The following is a 17,584-nucleotide window of genomic DNA, read 5'->3' on the forward strand; positions in this document are numbered from 1 at the left end:
TTTATCATCTGGGAGGGGGACAAAGCCACACTGAATGACTTTTATAACCATATCAGTAATTCCACTAACTTCCTGAGATTCACAACCTGCCACAGCTAGACCTTGGTCAACTTTTTAGACATAACCATATCTAAGAACACTGAAAACAAATGCCTCTCCAACAACCTGTTCAGAAAACCAACCAGAATTAATATGCTGCTGCACAAGACTTCCTGGCTATGAGGTACAGCAATAGATTATTAAACTCCATCCTCAACTCCAGAATTTAGAAAAGAGGCAGATGACCCAATTTTGGGGGAACCCCCTGGGAAACTCCTAAGGCTCAACAGAAACCAATGCCAAGATCCACAGGAAGGCAAAAGAAAAAGAAGTGTGACACTAACATTTATAGTAGATTATAAAACAATCAGAAAGATCATGACTAATAACTAGATGATGATTACAGACAATAAGCAACTGGAAAAACATCTAGGACTTCATCCTTGTTTCATATTTAAGAGAGCCAGGAACATTAGAGACTGGGTAGAATGCAAATTCAAACCAAAGGAAGACAACAGAGGAACTTAACCCTGCTTTCCCCCTTTTTGCACTTACTGCAAATACATGAGCAATAAGTACTATTTCTTTTGTCCAGTACTCAGGAGAAAAAGCAACAGCACTTGTTCTGGTAATTGCAGCACTGCTTTTGTGATATACCATGCACAGTGTAATTGCTGCAGTTATTTCTACATAGGGAAAACTGTGAACAAACTCAAAATTAGGGTAGCATACCACCTGTCTGACATCAGATTCCAGATCCTCAAAAAACAACATCCAAAGCACTGCCATGATTTTTCAGATCATGGAGGTTTCCACTCCCACATCCTGGACAAGCTCACTATGGGTCCACTGGAAGGAAATAAAAATGTGATCCTTGAAAAAATAGAGTTGAGCTGGCAGATCATGCTGAATGCCCACCATCACGCTGGTCTAAACTCAAGCATTTCCATTAAAAGTGTGCTTGCACTCAGAAAACTAAACCATAAGTCATACAGCTAAAACACCTAACCCAGGATTTAGACATAAACTGTTAATTAACCCCAAATGCTACTGTTAATATAAAAAAGTCAGTCAAGTAATTACATTTATAAATCACTGCATCTACATTAGCATGGTTTATCTGGTAAACTAGTGACATGGAAAACAAGCCACATTATAATATGTTTTTCCCCTTTGGGTATGTGTGTGTGCTATCTGGATGTGTATAAATCTAAAACATAACTGGCATGGGTTTGCACAAACTTAAACAGCAACTTTCAGTTATTTGAAATGTGTTTTTTTTTTGTTTTGTTTTCTACTACTGATTTGGGGCTTTGGTGCTAAGAGTGAGAAAATGTGGCCTAACTCTAACCTCTCAGTTTGATTGACAGCCCACGCCCATACTGATTACATCAGCCTCTTACATCATCTAACCCAACCCTGGGCCTCATGGCACCCCCCCCCACTCTCTCAGGAGATTGGTTAAATGCCCTCCCACCTGATCACTCCCAGACTCCAGCCCTTTATCCAGTCAGGCACAGAGCTATCTATCCCTCTTTTGCACTAGCTTTACCACCTAGAACCTGAAGAGAGGAACAATCTGAACAGAAGAGACCTGACTTCACCACCTGGGACCTGGAATGAGGAAGAATTTGAACAGAAGAGCCTTCAGTAACTCCTAGACTCAGGAAGAAGCTTGACAGTAAAGACTCCAGACTGGAGTGCCTTAAAACCATCATGCTCTGTGACCATACCTCTCAACTGTACAGATTTTCGCAGAATGTCCAGATTTTTGCCTTATATTTTTGGTCCATTTTTCATAAAATTGTGGCTTTCTGGCAAATTAGTGGCAAATCATTAAAGACTGAAGTTAGGAAACAATGACAGACATTTGAGTTTTAGTCTTCATACCCTTCAGAAAATTCATGTTAATGCAAAACCTGTTTATTCTATAAACTTTCTAAGCTTGCAAGACCAATATTTAAAAACTGTCCCTATTTGTACCACTTTTTTCATGGCTTTGTCCAGATTTCTCTCTCTAAGAGGGTGAGATGTATGTCTGTGACCAAGAGCATTTCAGCTCTCACTGCAACTACACCACAGCAACCAGGTATAGATACTGTAGCCACTGGGACTGTATTTAACAAAATTTCTGTAATCTGCAGTACAATGAAAATTGTTGTACCAGGGCAACACTCCACATTGCTATATTCTTTACACCATAGGCACAGATTGCCTATGCTCAAAGAAGATCTGTGATTCTTATGTTTATTAAAGATGTGTGTATACTCTGCAGTTTAGCACTTGATGGATTTTTATACCATGGGCACAGTAAGCCCACACAAAATGTTGTGAAGTCTCAAACTGTACTCACTTTTTACATTTTACTTCTTTCCTCCTACTTGTACACATCCATGAGCTCCATAAAAAATGAGCATTGTGACTTGTTTTCCACTGTATGCTATTTCTCTAGATGCATGCAGTGTTCAAACATGGGAATCACCTAGTGTGGCTTTAAGTGACTACCTCCCCTGCATATAAAAAGGGCTATCTTTATCAAGAGGAAGAAGAACGGGGACTGGCCACATCAGTCATGTATATGAGCCTCTTGTAAGCAGACAGGTTAAGCCCTTTTTTGTTATATAAGAAAATATTAGTCTTTTATATCATATGTCAGGATGAGTTCTGTAATAAAGCTTTCATACTTGGCTCCAAAGAATATGAGCCCCACTGATGTAGACACAGCCTCTCATTCTACATGCGCTATAAAACAGACTAATAAAGTCTGGTGATAGCTTCATAAAAGCAGGCATTTTCAATGATCAAAGTGCAAACGACTCTATAAGATGGACCTGATGAAACTCAGGCGAAAGTGTTTTCTTAAATATAGTTTTATAGTTGCAGTGCATAGTTTGTTGCCATGCTTTGTTTGATAGAAGTTAAAAAATAAAAATAAAACCTTTTAACTAAGAATGAGGTTCAACAGGTTGCTGAGCTGTTAAACCCTCACAGGTCTTTCAGGAATATTAAAATAAGGGGCTAACCTTTAAGCTTTGGGATTGGCTCCTTGTTTTTCCTTCTCCCAGATTTTCCTCCAATCAGCTCCCATGGATCCTTCCACCATTATCTGTAAATGTACCTGTAACTGCTTTTAAATAACTGACCTGTTGAATGTAATGTATTAGAACATGAACACTGGTCCATCTACCTGCTTAACTGAATAAACTACTGGAAATTTCAACAAGGTGTCTTTATTCCTCTCACAGAGATGGAATCAGAAAGAGAGAAAGAGAGAGCCTCCTAGACCTACTAGCTAAAGTGATTTTATCTGGACTAATCCTTTATACTATGTTTCTTGTTGGTCCTGTCACCCTCTGGGTCACAAGTGGGATACCAGACTTCACCCGAACCCTCTGCATTACCTCTGAGATCTTGCAGGGCTGGTATTTTAGTCAATCCAGTTGAAATAGACAAAATTTAGTAGAATGCCATACTCAAGAGATTAACAATTCAGCTACTTGTAGGCTAGCAACTGAACACTAGATTATTTTTCGCAACACCAACAAAAGCTAAAAAAAAAAATTCAAACAAGCACACTGACAAATACTAAATGACACTCTTCAAGGTTCTACAGCAATTTGCGGCCTAGAAGTTACTTTGTTCCCTCTCTACTCCTACTAGAGCAAAACAGAATCAATATGTAGCTAAATTATTACAAGTACAAAAAAGTCTACTGCAAGCACAGTAAATTCAGTAAAAAACAGAAAAACACTTATTCCAGATCTTGCACGGCTGACTGACTAGTAAGGTAAGTGCAGCAAAAGATGCATGTAACTATGGTAGAACACAGAAAATATGGAGAAGGCTCTCTTTCTGAGAGTAGGAATGGTAGGCTTGTCCGAAATCTTGCAGGTTTAAAGGTCAGATGGAAAAAAAAGTTGCTACATCTAGGTACTGAATTGTACACTTAACAAGCAAGAAGATATGAAGGAGAGGGCAGCTCAGGCTTTAGCAGTCTAAGGCTAGGAAAGGACAGTTGTGTATGTGACCCTACCATAATATTAGATGTTTGACTTGATCACTGACTATTGCAGTAACCTAAGCTATATGGGATGTTTTGCCACAGACTGGACCAGCCAACCAACTTCCAAAGCTTTAGGGTACCTTCCACATGCCCCAGCCACTGTACAGCTCAAGGAGAGCAGTATAGAGACAGTGGCTAGGATGCCAAAACCTCAGAGCTTTCACAGCTCGGAATAAGGAAGGTAGAGCCCTGCCAGATGGCGATAAAATGATGAAATCCCACCCTGGCACAAACAACAGGGAGAGAGAGGAAGCATGTGTCTACTCTTAACAGTTATGTATTTGAATACTACTGTTATGGTAAATTTACTTTACACAGCTGTGTTATGTTCATTAGATCATTGTTGCAATAGCATATGGTATATAGGAGGAATACCACAGCTTAAAAGAAGGGAGAAGGAAGAAGGATCAGAGTCCAGAAATCCTTAGAGTATGGCTCTAGCACAACCTGCCCCAGACCTGAAAAAGGAAAACCTGTGTGAAGTGCTTAGCATTTTGGTTTTCTATACACTCTTTTACTATCTCGTGAATATTGAGTTCTGGCCCTGCCAGGACATGTCTTGTACTGGTGAGTATAGAGAGACAGCTGTAAGCAATTGTCTGTTTACATGCAGGTTGTCCCTTTGTCTTACTTTAATAAGAAATAAACAATAAAACAGAGTTCCTGAAGGTTTTGCGCTGTCAAAGAACTAGCTGAGTTGCCTGTAGATACCCAGAAAACAGGGAGAAGAAAAGCAAGTCTAAAGGAAATCTCTGAATCCGCTTTAGGCAAGAATGAAGTATTTGATATCAAAATTATAATCCAAAAAACAAGGAAGAAGGTTCCACAATAAACCTTTAAATCTAAGTAACCAAAAACCAGACAATGGAAGTGCTGTATGTAGAAACGTTTAATCACAAGCATAAACGTTGAATTTGCACAAGGCGTTTTCATCCAAGAACCTCTCAGACTTCCTCAGACATGATGTAAAACACTTCTAATTACATACTTTTATACAATTCACCTTAATTGACTGATTGATAAATTTGTATCTTTAAAAACATATCACTATTTATTATAAAATTCTAAAAAATGAATGAATTAAATGTATAAGTATATTAAAACCACTACAATTAATTAAAATATGTACACATATAATATTGTAATAGTATCAAATGTATAAATATGAATGATCATATGTAATAAAAGAATAAATGGATAAATGTAATAAATAACTTGATAGTTAATACCTGAACAGAATAAATATAGGGAAATGATAGTTTTAAAATAGATATATTGTATACACACAACTAATTTCTGAAAGGCCACTTCTATAATTTTGCAGATCTAAGCTTTAACAGAGGTAGAATTGAAATAGAATCATTAAGCCCTGGGGTTTTATTAGCTTCCAGGATTATCTGCCATAATGTTTCCCTGAATTCCAATTTAGTTTCCCAGGGACCCCCTCTTGCCTCTTGGGGAACCATTTCAATTACAGAAAAAAAGAATTGTGCATTACCGCACTCTAGTGTATGTTTAAACAAAGCATCTGTACTATTCTTTTTCCTCACATCATTCAGATGCTCATATATTCTGCGTTTCAGTTGTCTTTCAGTTTTACCTACATAAAAGGCATCACAGGATCCACATGTAACTAAATAAACTAATCCCTTTGAATTACAGTTAGAATAATTTTTATTATATACAGTTTTGTGTCTTACTTGTAAATACACCTCTTCCCCTTGTAGTATGTGTTTACATTGGTTATAGGCACCACATTTATATGTCCCCTTCCATTTTTGTGTAAATATCTGTGTATTTACTGCATGTTCTAATACATTTTTGATGTTCTGTCCTTTTCTAAAAACAGCCTTTAGGGGTTTGTTCTTAAATACCTCTAAATCCGTAAATTCAGAGAACTTTTTTCACTCCCTTTCTAAAGTAGATTTAATCAAACGTGCAGCTCCACTAAAATTAGTCACAAAGGCTCTACCAAAGTCTTCCTGACTTGTTTTTTGTATTATGCCTTGTGTGTAAGTGAGTGGGCCTGAACCTAACATCGGTTTATACTTGTCATTTCTCCCTTGTTTCACTTCTGTCGGTATGTTATTAATCAGAACTACAGGATAGCCTCTGTCCATGAACATTTTCTCTAATACCTTACATTCATTCTGAAAATCAGAATCCAAAGATGTCATGTGGCTAACCCTAACATACTGGCCCTTGATAATGCTCTTTTTCTGGAAGTAAGGCTGTGCACTGCTATAACTAATATATGTATTGGAAAATGTAGGCTTTCTATAAACTACTGATTTAAATCCTTTACCAGTGTTAAATATAGTCACATCTAAATAATTACATTTTTCTGATGTTACCTGATGTGTGAACTGCAAAAAGGTGGTAGTTCCAGAAAGATAATTCATGAATTTTTCTAACATGGCCATATCCCCTGTCCAAAAAATACAGATATCATCAAGGTATCTAGTATAAAGTTTCCAGTATTGTGAGAAGGGACAAGTATGAATGAATTTGGATTCCCATACAGATAAAATAATATCTGCATAGGTGGGGCCACAACTAGCCCCCATATCAACTACTTGTTCCTGCCGGTAAAATTCCCCTTCAAAAAACAAAAAATTGTTTCTAAGGACCAATTCTGCTAACTCTAAACAGAGAAAAATGTCATTTTCAGAGGTATTTGACCTCATTCTCAACGCTTCTTCTAACCACAACAATCCTAAGTCATGTGGAATGACAGAAAATAAATCAACAATGTCAATACATAAAAATGTAAAGCCTTCCACACAATATTCTGGCTGTATTCTAGCCAGAAAATCCCAAGAATCTTTAAGGATGTGGGGGCATCCCCCCGCCATATATCCTTGAGTTTCCAATCCAGAAATTTGGCCAATGGGGCTGTTTTGGAACCTTCTGATGCGACAACTGGTCTAAAAGGGGAATCCTCCACATCCTTATGCACCTTAGGAATACCAAATATGGACGGTATTCTAGGTGAATTGTTTTCCAAATATGAATATGTTTGGAAATCAATAACACCCTGATCACTGCCAAATCTATTTTATGATAAGCGATGTTAATTTCATTAATTGATACTTCACTGTATTTGTCCACATCATGAAGGAGGGAAGGCATTTTTCCTTCATACAAAATTCCCCCCTCCTTTATCAGGTTCCATAACCCGTATTTCTGGGTTAGTACACAGTTGTTTCAATAAGGTGTTTTCTTCCTTAGTTAAGTTATTTTTAATATAACTATTCTCCTGGTTTTTAAATAAATTCCTGAGTTCATTTTCTAGTACATTTTCCAAGTTTTTTAATTGTGGATGAAGTGGTGGATTAAAGGTACTGTTTTTTCTGGTAATCGTGCTATTCAGTGTAACTAGTGGTGTACCATTGAAAAACCGCTCCAAATTTATTTTTCTAATGAACATCTTAATGTCTAATATCGTCCATTATAGGTTACCTTTTTTCATAGGTATATATTTAAAACCTTTCATGAATAAATTGAAGAATTCTTTTGTGACCTCCAAGGAACTATAATTAAATATATGGAATCCCTGCCAACTAAAACATGTGTAGTGCTTTGAATATCAGTACTGTTGTAAGATTCCCCTCCTACCTGTATGTCCCTCTGTTGCCCCCTCCCATCTGTTGGGGGGGGGCTTGATAAAAATGGTTGTTGTTGTATTTCTGCCTCAATCTTTCAGATTTACGTGGGGAGACATATCCATTGTTGTGGTTTTTCCACTGTTGCCGGGCCTATTTTGTGACCCCATTTCATTCTCATTATGTTCTAACTGTCTATTTTCCTGTATTACCTCCGAATATGTTCTACCAGTATGAAAACTGTTGCGTTGGGCCCTAGGCGTCGGGTGTTGTTTACCCTCGCTATATTCCCTTAGGTCATGATCAAGTTTATTACATTTTCTCTTTAAAATGTCATCACACTTTTTATCTGTCACACTTCTAATACCATAGTATTTATCCGGTTCACTCTGTACACTAAACAACAAATCATTTTTGATACATAAATCCAATGCATCAATTTGTTCATTTATTTAAAATCAACATTTCCCGGTCATAATTACGAATCAAAGCCTTTAAAATGTCCAGACCACATTTGTCAAAAATGGTAATTAATTCTTTATGCAATTCAGTTCCTTCTGACACATTGTTCGGATATTTGAAGACTCATAAACCTTTGAGTACTAACCCATGTTTCAAACATTCCCCCAAATATGCATTTTCAATGTTTAAAGTTTTATACCTCGTTAAACAATCCTGTAACTTGTTAAGGCTTACTCTGTAAGTATCAGAATTAGTACCTTGTACTTGTTGCAAGTTTCTTTTTGAAAAGTTGGCTTTAACTGCAGCCAGTCATTTAAATCCTGACGTCCGCGGTCATTGTTCATTTCAGTTTCCTCATTAAATCTCAAACAGGTACCAGCACGATGAAACAATGAAGCCACAGTACAAGCAAGGACCGAGGGCATTAATTTTATTAGACACTGAATGACACATTTCAAATACTCCGCATTAACGTACCAAGTTTGCATTTTTGTTTAGAAACACTTCTTCAGATGTGGGCTAGTAAAAAAATACATCAATTTAAACTTTCATAGACATGACATCATTAATTCCAACCAATGAATGTTTGCTTAATACATGCATATTCATGCTATTGAAAGCAGAACTAAATTAAAAACATCATAAAATAAATGCAGGGAACTAGAAAGCATTAAATAATTCATTAAAATATAAACCAAAACTGAGTGAATGAATATGTGTTAAAAACACTACATAAAATAGAAATTCCATAGTATTGTTATATAAAATTTAAAATTTCTGTTGTTATTTACAAGTGAATTAAAAGCTTGTAAAAACACTTATAAAACACACTTGTTAAAACCCTTCTTTGGAAAGAAGCAATATTCTAAATTGTTATTCCAAAGTGTAATTTGATATCAAAATTATCCTATCTTTGTAAAGATGAGATAAGGCTGACTCATCATAAGAACTTATAACTCAAATACTCTTCTGATAGGAGGCAGAGCAAATGAAAAACACTGTTTTCCAGGGTCTATATTAGAACATCGAAGTTTCAGAACTTCGAATGTTCTAATATCGACCCCTATTCAGCGAACACTGACAACATCGAACATGCAGAACAGCGAATTTTTTCCTAGGGAAAAAAATTCACTGTTCCAAAACACATACACAAAACACAAGTACACCAAACAAACAGCAATCCACACACATACACCTAAAATATTACATCTAACCCTACACTAAACTGTACATACACCACTAACTATCCACTTACCTTAACCCAAACCCTAACCCTAAGGTCCATCACTATCGCACACTCATCTCACCCGTGCCCTAACCCTAACTCACCTACCCCACCCTAACCCTCATGTCCATACAATCGCACACTTACCTGACCCACGCCCTAACCCTAATTCACCTAACCCACCCTAACCCTCAATTCCACACAATCGCACAAGTACCTGACCCGCGCCCTAACCCTAACTCACCTAATTCGCCCTAACCCTCATGTCCACACAATCACACACATACCTAACCCATGCCCTAACCCTAACTCACCTAACCCATGCCCAATCACACACTTACCTGAACCCGACCCGTAACTTTCCACCACAGCGCTGAAAATAGCAAAGCGACAAAAACGGACAACCAAATTCTTTCCCTAGGAAAAAAATTTGATTTTCTGTAGCTTTGATATTTTCAGCGTTCGCTGAATAGGGGTTGATATTAGAACATTTGAAGTTGTGAAACTTCGATGTTCTAATATAGACCTGTTTTCCATGATAAAGACTTCAAGCTGCCTTACGATCAAGTCCAAAGGGTGCAATGCAATTTTATTCAATACAAAATAAAGATCCCCTAAAAGAAGCCACCTATCATCTCGACAGACATGTAAGCAGAACCTCTTTCAAAAACTATTTCACTTGGAAGAGAAGAAAGGGGGATCTGAGGACAAGCAAGCAGAAATAACCAAAGATAAATCTTGATTAAAAACTAAGAAAGGCCTTAAAAGGATCATGGTTCTTATTGTGGCACTGACTAGAAAATCTTTCCCATTTACAAATATGTGATTTTGTAGTAGCAACTACAAGAAAACCTAGCCAAGTTAGAGTTTTCATTGTAGGGTACCTTAAACCTCCTGTCCTTAAAGAGTCATTTGCATCTGTCCCATGAGCCTCTATTACAGGAGGTTTAAGGTATTCCACAGTGAAAACTCTAGCTTGGCTAGGTTTTTCTTGTAGTTTTTCCTAACTGGTTTGTCTGTGTGATTGATTTTCTAGTAGCAGGTTTGTCAGCTTTCTTTAACACCTGCTGCATATCCTCAGGGAAAAAACAGTGCCTAAAAGGAGTTATATTTTTATCATCCATGTTGTCAATTGAATAAATTAACATTTGGTATACATCAACCAACCCCTGCCTTTTGTGAGTAATCAATTCAGTGACTACGTTTGTGGTAATTGTTCTTGGCTAAACTCAAAATAAAGAACTATTATTGCCTAGGCCAAAAGGGGGTTCACCACAATTATTCAGGGGAGAGTCCTCCTGACTTTTTGAAAGAACCCTGCTTATCAGAGGAGAGCGTGGAAAGCATACAAAAATATTCCCATTTATGGAAATGAAAAGGAATCTATATTCCAGGTTTGAATATAAAGAGTCCCAAAACAGAATTTCTTTAATAACCTGTTGTGGCTGGAGGCAAATAATGTTCTTAAGGATTTCCTCACAGATGGATCAATTCCTTGAATACACTTGAGTGCAGTTTTCATAGTTGGGGATCTGTCCTGATCCTGGCCAGCTTGATTGCAATAATGTTCAGTTCTGACTTAATGTAGGTAGCCTGAAGGAATAGACAGATCTAGAAGGCTTCTTCCCCAGCTACCATAGCTAGACTACAAAAGGAGTAGGACTTGTTTCTCCCCTGTTTATGTACCACACCACTGTGGTGGTATCTGAGATAACTAGCAGAGAGCCTGGAATCCAGCTGTGGTTCATTGATTTTTGAATTTCCATTAGAACCATAATTTCTTTGACATTTATGTGCTTTAACTTGCCTTGCTTGTTACACAGGCCATGGACCTCCATCCTGCTTTATATAGCTCAACAAGCAAAGTCCAATGTATCTCAGGTTACAGACTGAGTAGGAGTTGAAAGAACACCCCCCCCCCCCAAAAAAAAGGAAAGGCTACAATGATAAGCCACCAATTCCCTCACCAGAGTAAGTCATTTTTTTTGCAAACTATAGCCCTATAATCTGAAATGAATTGAGATGGAGCCAAACTGATCTAGTAACAGCTGAAATTTCCTTATATGAAAATTGGCCCAAAGAATCATGTTTCCAATGTAGGCCATGAATCTTAAAAGCTAAGATATTCCTCGGCATAATCCATGGTCTGGCTGGAGAATATCAGAAAATGCTCCTTATAACATTGCACTTGGTTTTGAGAAAGAAAAGCCATCATGAGGACATCCCCCAAAACACAGTGGTGAGAAAAACAGTGCTAGAATATGTATCTGTATTCACCATAAAACCCAGGCTGAGAAAACATTTTTTTCAAGAAGCTAGAGACTTTTGATAGCTTGTGAAAGAATCTGTAAAAATAAAACCATCTTTAAAATATGGAGAAAATGAGTATGCCTTGCAGTATGTAAAAGGGTATCATGGGAACTATAATCTTTATGAGCACTTCTGGAGCCTATGATTACCCAAAGTGACAGATAGAATAACTTAAAATTGTTTGAAATGTTTAAAATTTTTGCTGATGTTGAGATGGTTTAGAAAGGAAAGATGCATGACAGGAAATCCAATTTCCTTCTTTCTTTAGCACCAGCGTGTACTTGAATAATTTCCTTTCCCTGCTATATTGAGGGAATGGGTTCTATTCGCTCTTCAGACAGTAATGGTAAGGCAGGAGAGAACAGAGATTGATTAAATGGATGAAGTAGGCTCTTTTGTAAGGAGGAAAGAAATCCTGCTGCCAGCTGTAGCATTCTTGTTGAAATGTCAGGATCCAAATGTCTGATGCTAACTGTTGTCACATAGGGAAATAAAATACTAGAATTTGGAAAGTTGCACTGGATGCCAGAATGTGTGGGGGGTAAGGGTGAGTGGTTCTCCCTTATCCAAAATGGGCAACAGAACAGATGCGGAGAACATGCCTGTCTCCCAGCCCTTAGTAATTCTCCAAGAAGCACAAAAGAGGAGACAAGAAAAAGATAAGTGGTCATGGTAACTCAGAATGGCCATGGTGGAGTCACCAACCAACATTTGAGGCAAACCAGAAACTTGTTAAAAAAAGCCTCTAAAATAACGTTTTACTTCTTGTGACTTGGAGAAGAAAAAGCCATATACCAGGACCTCAGTCAGTGTCATGGCTGCTAAAGGAGTATGGAAAGTGGATAGTGTAGTCTTCAACCATCAGTGTTGCCTCATGATGTAAAACTGAAACTTGAGGTAAACTTTTTAAGTGGCAACCAGTGAACACACTAGCCCTTGTCCCTAACAATCAAGTCTGACAGAAAAGTAAAAATGTTCTCCCCAAAAAGGAGTTACTATGCAGAGAATTTCTCTGTAGAAAGCCAAGACTGTCTTTTTACCAGAACTGGCATTTGACAAGTGGTTAGGAGTAATCAATAGTAATAATTCATAATTTTCTTTACGTAAAATACGTAAAATTCTTTAAAGACAGGTCTCAAAGCCAGAGGTTTTATTCCCTAGCTACAAATTTTGACAAAAAAGCAAACCTTTCCCTCACAAAAAGTGACACACTGCAATGTAAATATTAATAGAAACCCAAGACTGGCATATAAAAATGGTCAGGTAAAGTAATCATGAACAACAAGAGTTTAGGTCTTAGACACAAGTTTAACCAGAAAAAAAATCAACCTTTCCTCATAAGAATGATAGCTTGTGGTGAATCCTTTAATATCACGCCAAGATAGGCTTTTTAGTAGAACTGGTATTTAACAAGTGGTTAAGTGGAACATTCATGATAAATATATAACTTTTGAGGTAAAACTCTTAATGACAACCCTCAAAACTAGTAGGTATCACCTCTAGCTATCAATTTTGATTAAAAGGTAAAACTTTTCCACACAAAACAGTTATTTAATAGGGAATTTGCCACTGGGAATCCTAAGCACATAAGTCAGAATAGGGATAAATTATTTCTATGACAATCACTATAAACTCAAACTTGTGACAGAAAAATAACACAAGTAGAAACCTATAATTCAAGATGGAAAGGGATGATGACAAAACAGGGTGAAGCTCAAGAAACAAGGAGAGACTGGGATTTTGGATGTAGATCCTTAAGGAGAATAACAATAACTATACAGAACGTTATATTCATAAAGTTGCAGAAAGTATTCTAAGAACTAATCCAACACGGGAATGGAGAAAGGAGATTCTGCCAATAGGGATGACTGCAATTAGGGATACACACAATATGCAAGAAGGGGCTAGAATTTATTGGAGAAAACTGGCAAAAGAACTAAAGTATTGGAAGCAAATAATTAGAGAGGGAAAGGTAATAGAATGGGAAGAGGCCAAAAATGTATTTGGACTGCAGGCTAGAGAGTGCCTTCCCTATCAAGGATTGATATCAGAGTAGAGGCAAATAGAAAGAAATAAGGGAATCCTAAGCAAAAGACCAGCACAGGTAGAGTCTTTAGTAAAATTTAAAACAGAAGCTGCTGTTAAAAAGAAATAATTAGTACAGAATATAAAATATTACAGGATAACTATAAGAATCAATCAGAGGATGTTAGAAAGAATTGGGAAGAGAGATTGGATAAGCAATTCACAAAGAAACAATGAGAGATATATGTATGTCTCCCAAATATGCAACAAAGTCTAGAATATTTAGGATAATTTCTTAGAGTGTTTACATAGGTATTTGTATATCCCATGTAGACTCCAAAGACTTTTTACTCAGGTAGATAGCAAAAGTTGGAGGTGTGATGGGGAAGAAAGAGATAACTGGGAATGTATTTTCTGGGTTTGTAGTGAGTTGGCAGACTTTAAAAATCCTATGCAGACTACTCTATCAGAAATACTGGGTAAGCAAATTAGTATGACTAAGGAAATTATTTTTTGAGCTTATGATATGGAATCAGAATTGCCTAGACATAGTAAGGCCTTACCAAGTCTAATTTTGGTGGTTACCAAAAAAGCAATTACTAGGAAATGGGATCTTTAGAAAAGGTTAGAAGCAAATTATATAGAAAAAAAATGGAAATTGTGGAAACACTGCATGCTGATGAGGAATGTGGTTTAAAAGAAGACAGGATTTGAATGAGCTATGTAATGTCTGACTGACAGTGACTGGAGAGATTATAAGTGAAGTATACTATTTGCAACTAAAATTATGTCAGTATTGCTTGTTTTCATTTATGTAAATGTATGAGTGCCTGTATCATAAGTGATAACTTAATAAAGATGTTTTTTGTTTAATTAAAAAAGAAAAAATGCACTTTTCCTAAAATTTAGAGTTTATTGAAGGTAATCCCCAATGTGGTATTTATCTGCCCAGCCTTGGAAAATGCTAGCCAAATATTAGCAGGAAGAATATTCTAAGGTTTTGGTACCCTAGCCACTGTCTTTATTCAGCTCGGTTCAAGCTGTACAGTGGATAGGGCACATGTCGGAAAGTACCCTAAAGCTTTGAAAGTTGACCGGCAGGTCTGATCCTTGGCAGAGTATCCCATATAGATTAGGCTACTGCAGCAGTGATCTAATGATGGGCATCTTCCACTCTGATCTTCTAGTGCTCACTAGTATGAGCATATACCATGAGACTGAGAAGAGCTTCCAAAGGCAACTTGTAATAAGGGAAGACAGAGTCACTAAGTAAGAAAGAATAATACAGATTGGGTGAGAACCCCGTAGTCAGGATCTGTGGAAAACAATGGGAGGGTAAAAGCATTTAAATAGCTAAAAATTATAGTGATGACAACATCAGTGAAAGAGGAGAGGGAAGGAGGGAGCTGTACAGTCAAATTAACATAAGTGGCAGATAATAAGAGAGAGAATAGGTTTAAGAACACAACAAAAACAGAGTTAGAGGATGGAAATTTGTTTTAGGGATTTAACTCTGCAATAGCCTGTGACTGACAAAAACAGAAGTGGAAGGCCTGACTAAAAAGCTCTTGAGATTCAGATAATAGCAGCTAGCTACAACCCTGGCCCTGCCTGGAAGCAATTAGAACTTCTGCAACCCAGCTTGCTTCATAGGTTCATAGTAAATACTAGGCTAGTTGTCCTTGTGAGCTATTTCAAGCTTAGCCAGTTTCCTTTTTTGTGCTTGAACTGACCTATCCTATGTTGTGTTAGATAGGGTATATCCATCCCATGGTTAATTATATGTCACCTCTAATGAGAATAACTGGGTTTAGATCATGCATAGTTTGAATAGACCCATGCATGGGATAAAGCATTTAGGAAATACCCATATTCATTAACAGTACAGGAGGCAGTCATAAGGTAAATTTTCTAATTACCCATCCATAGATTCAAGCTGAACTTGAATATGGGCAAAGATGAGCTTTGTTTTACATGAATGCAGAGTCTGTCACATAGCAGTAATATCCTCTGAAATATATACCTCTCCCTCCAAACCCTTCTGCTAATGTTACAGAACAGGTCTAGATCTCAGGACTGACAATTTATGATGCCATTTGACTTGCTGATATCTAACAGAATGCAGGATACTGAGTGTAGTGACAGGGCTTTGAGGTAGTCCATGTATGACTGTGGGCATTCCAGTTGTCTTATATGGCTAACAGATACATGCCAAAGAGGGCATTATACTCACTGATTGGCATAGTAAGGGTTGAATAAAGGGGAAAATGACATCTCTAAATCTAGTCACTATTCCTTTGTTTATAAACTGTGCAATATAGAAGGGCTTTCTTACTACAATGGACATATGTTGGTTGAAAGTTATGTCACTGTGAACATAATTTCCCAAATCCCAAACAACTGGGAAAACACTTAAAGGCCCATTGCCAATGTGTAAGATCCCTGGGGTAGATGACTTCCCAAAGGATACAGTAATGCATTTTTTGGCATTTAGTTTCAGTCCATGATTCTGGTTACAGTTATTTGCTTAGGACAAACCATCCTGCAAGATGGCTAAGTCATATGGAGATTCAGTAACTGCTCCTAGCTTGTAGTCATCAACTTAGTCAGCCAGAACCCTTTGGTATTTGCTTTTACTTCAGAGAAGTTGATGCTAAACAGGAGAGGTCCCAGCACCAAATCCAGAGGCACTGCACTGGCAATTTGTCTCTTTATGGAGGTAACTGCCCCTACTTTGATTTCCTGTGTTCTGTCTTTGAGCCAGTTGGCAATATGAGTGGGGGATTGTGTCGAAAGCCTTGACCAGGTTGAGTTATGTAGTGTATACTGTTTTACCTTCATCCATTGCTTTGGTGACCTTTTCAGAGAAGTGTACCAAGTTGTGTAAAAATGGGTCTATATTATGATATTGCACACTCAGAAGGGTGAACGACACATAATCGACCCCAAGTAAGAGAAAGCTTACAATGTCAAAACCTCATAACAGTCATTTTTTTCCAAGGGAAAAAAAATCGCTGTTCCGAGAAAAAAAAATATATAAAACATTGCATAATGTGGGGGGCTTTGCTCCCCACACCCCCTGACGTGGGGAGTTGTGCCCCCCACACCCCCCTACTTAAATATACCAACTCTGAGATCACACTACAGTGCCGAAAAGGCAAAGTAGAGAAAGCGGCCAAACAAATTCTTTCCCAAGGAAAGAAATCGCTGAAAAGCCACTTTGCTATTTTGCCTTTTCGCGCTCTTCAGTTCGACAAAGACACATTTGACAACCTGCATCTGCGACAGCATAATAGGGAGCCATAAAAATGACCTGCCCTCAAAGCATGACCTGGTTCTCAATTCATCTCATAAAAAACAACCAATATTTAGTTCCAAAAGTTAGATTACTTAAATGGTAAAGGAGTGAAGTTACTTAATGGAATTACTGAATAAAGGTTTAAAGAGCTTATAACACTTTACGTTTTACAGATGATGTAGGGTCAGACACAATAACAATATAGATTAAAATAACTTCATTGATTTAAAACAGATAAAACCAGGTGCAAACTATTAATTTAAGACAGAAAACAAGAGGGAAAACAACTAAAACACAGGTACATAATGTTAAAATTAACTTAAAACAGATAACAAGAAATGACAAATTTTCAGCCACTTAGATCTCATTTTAAATAGCCAAGGATTTCATTTAGATACCAGGTAAGTCAACTGGTCTGTGCACTCTTTTTTCAGCTGCACCCAGGCCTAAAAGCATATATTCCTGTAAAAATGCTGCTTAAATTTAACAGTTTGAAGCAATAACAAAGCTACATTAACTAAATAACTAGAAATGCGAAAAATACATAAAACTACATC

The sequence above is a fragment of the Protopterus annectens genome, chromosome 9.part0 (assembly GCF_019279795.1).
Source record: "Protopterus annectens isolate FY-2018-M chromosome 9.part0, PAN1.0, whole genome shotgun sequence".
NCBI classification, from domain to species: domain Eukaryota; kingdom Metazoa; phylum Chordata; order Ceratodontiformes; family Protopteridae; genus Protopterus; species Protopterus annectens.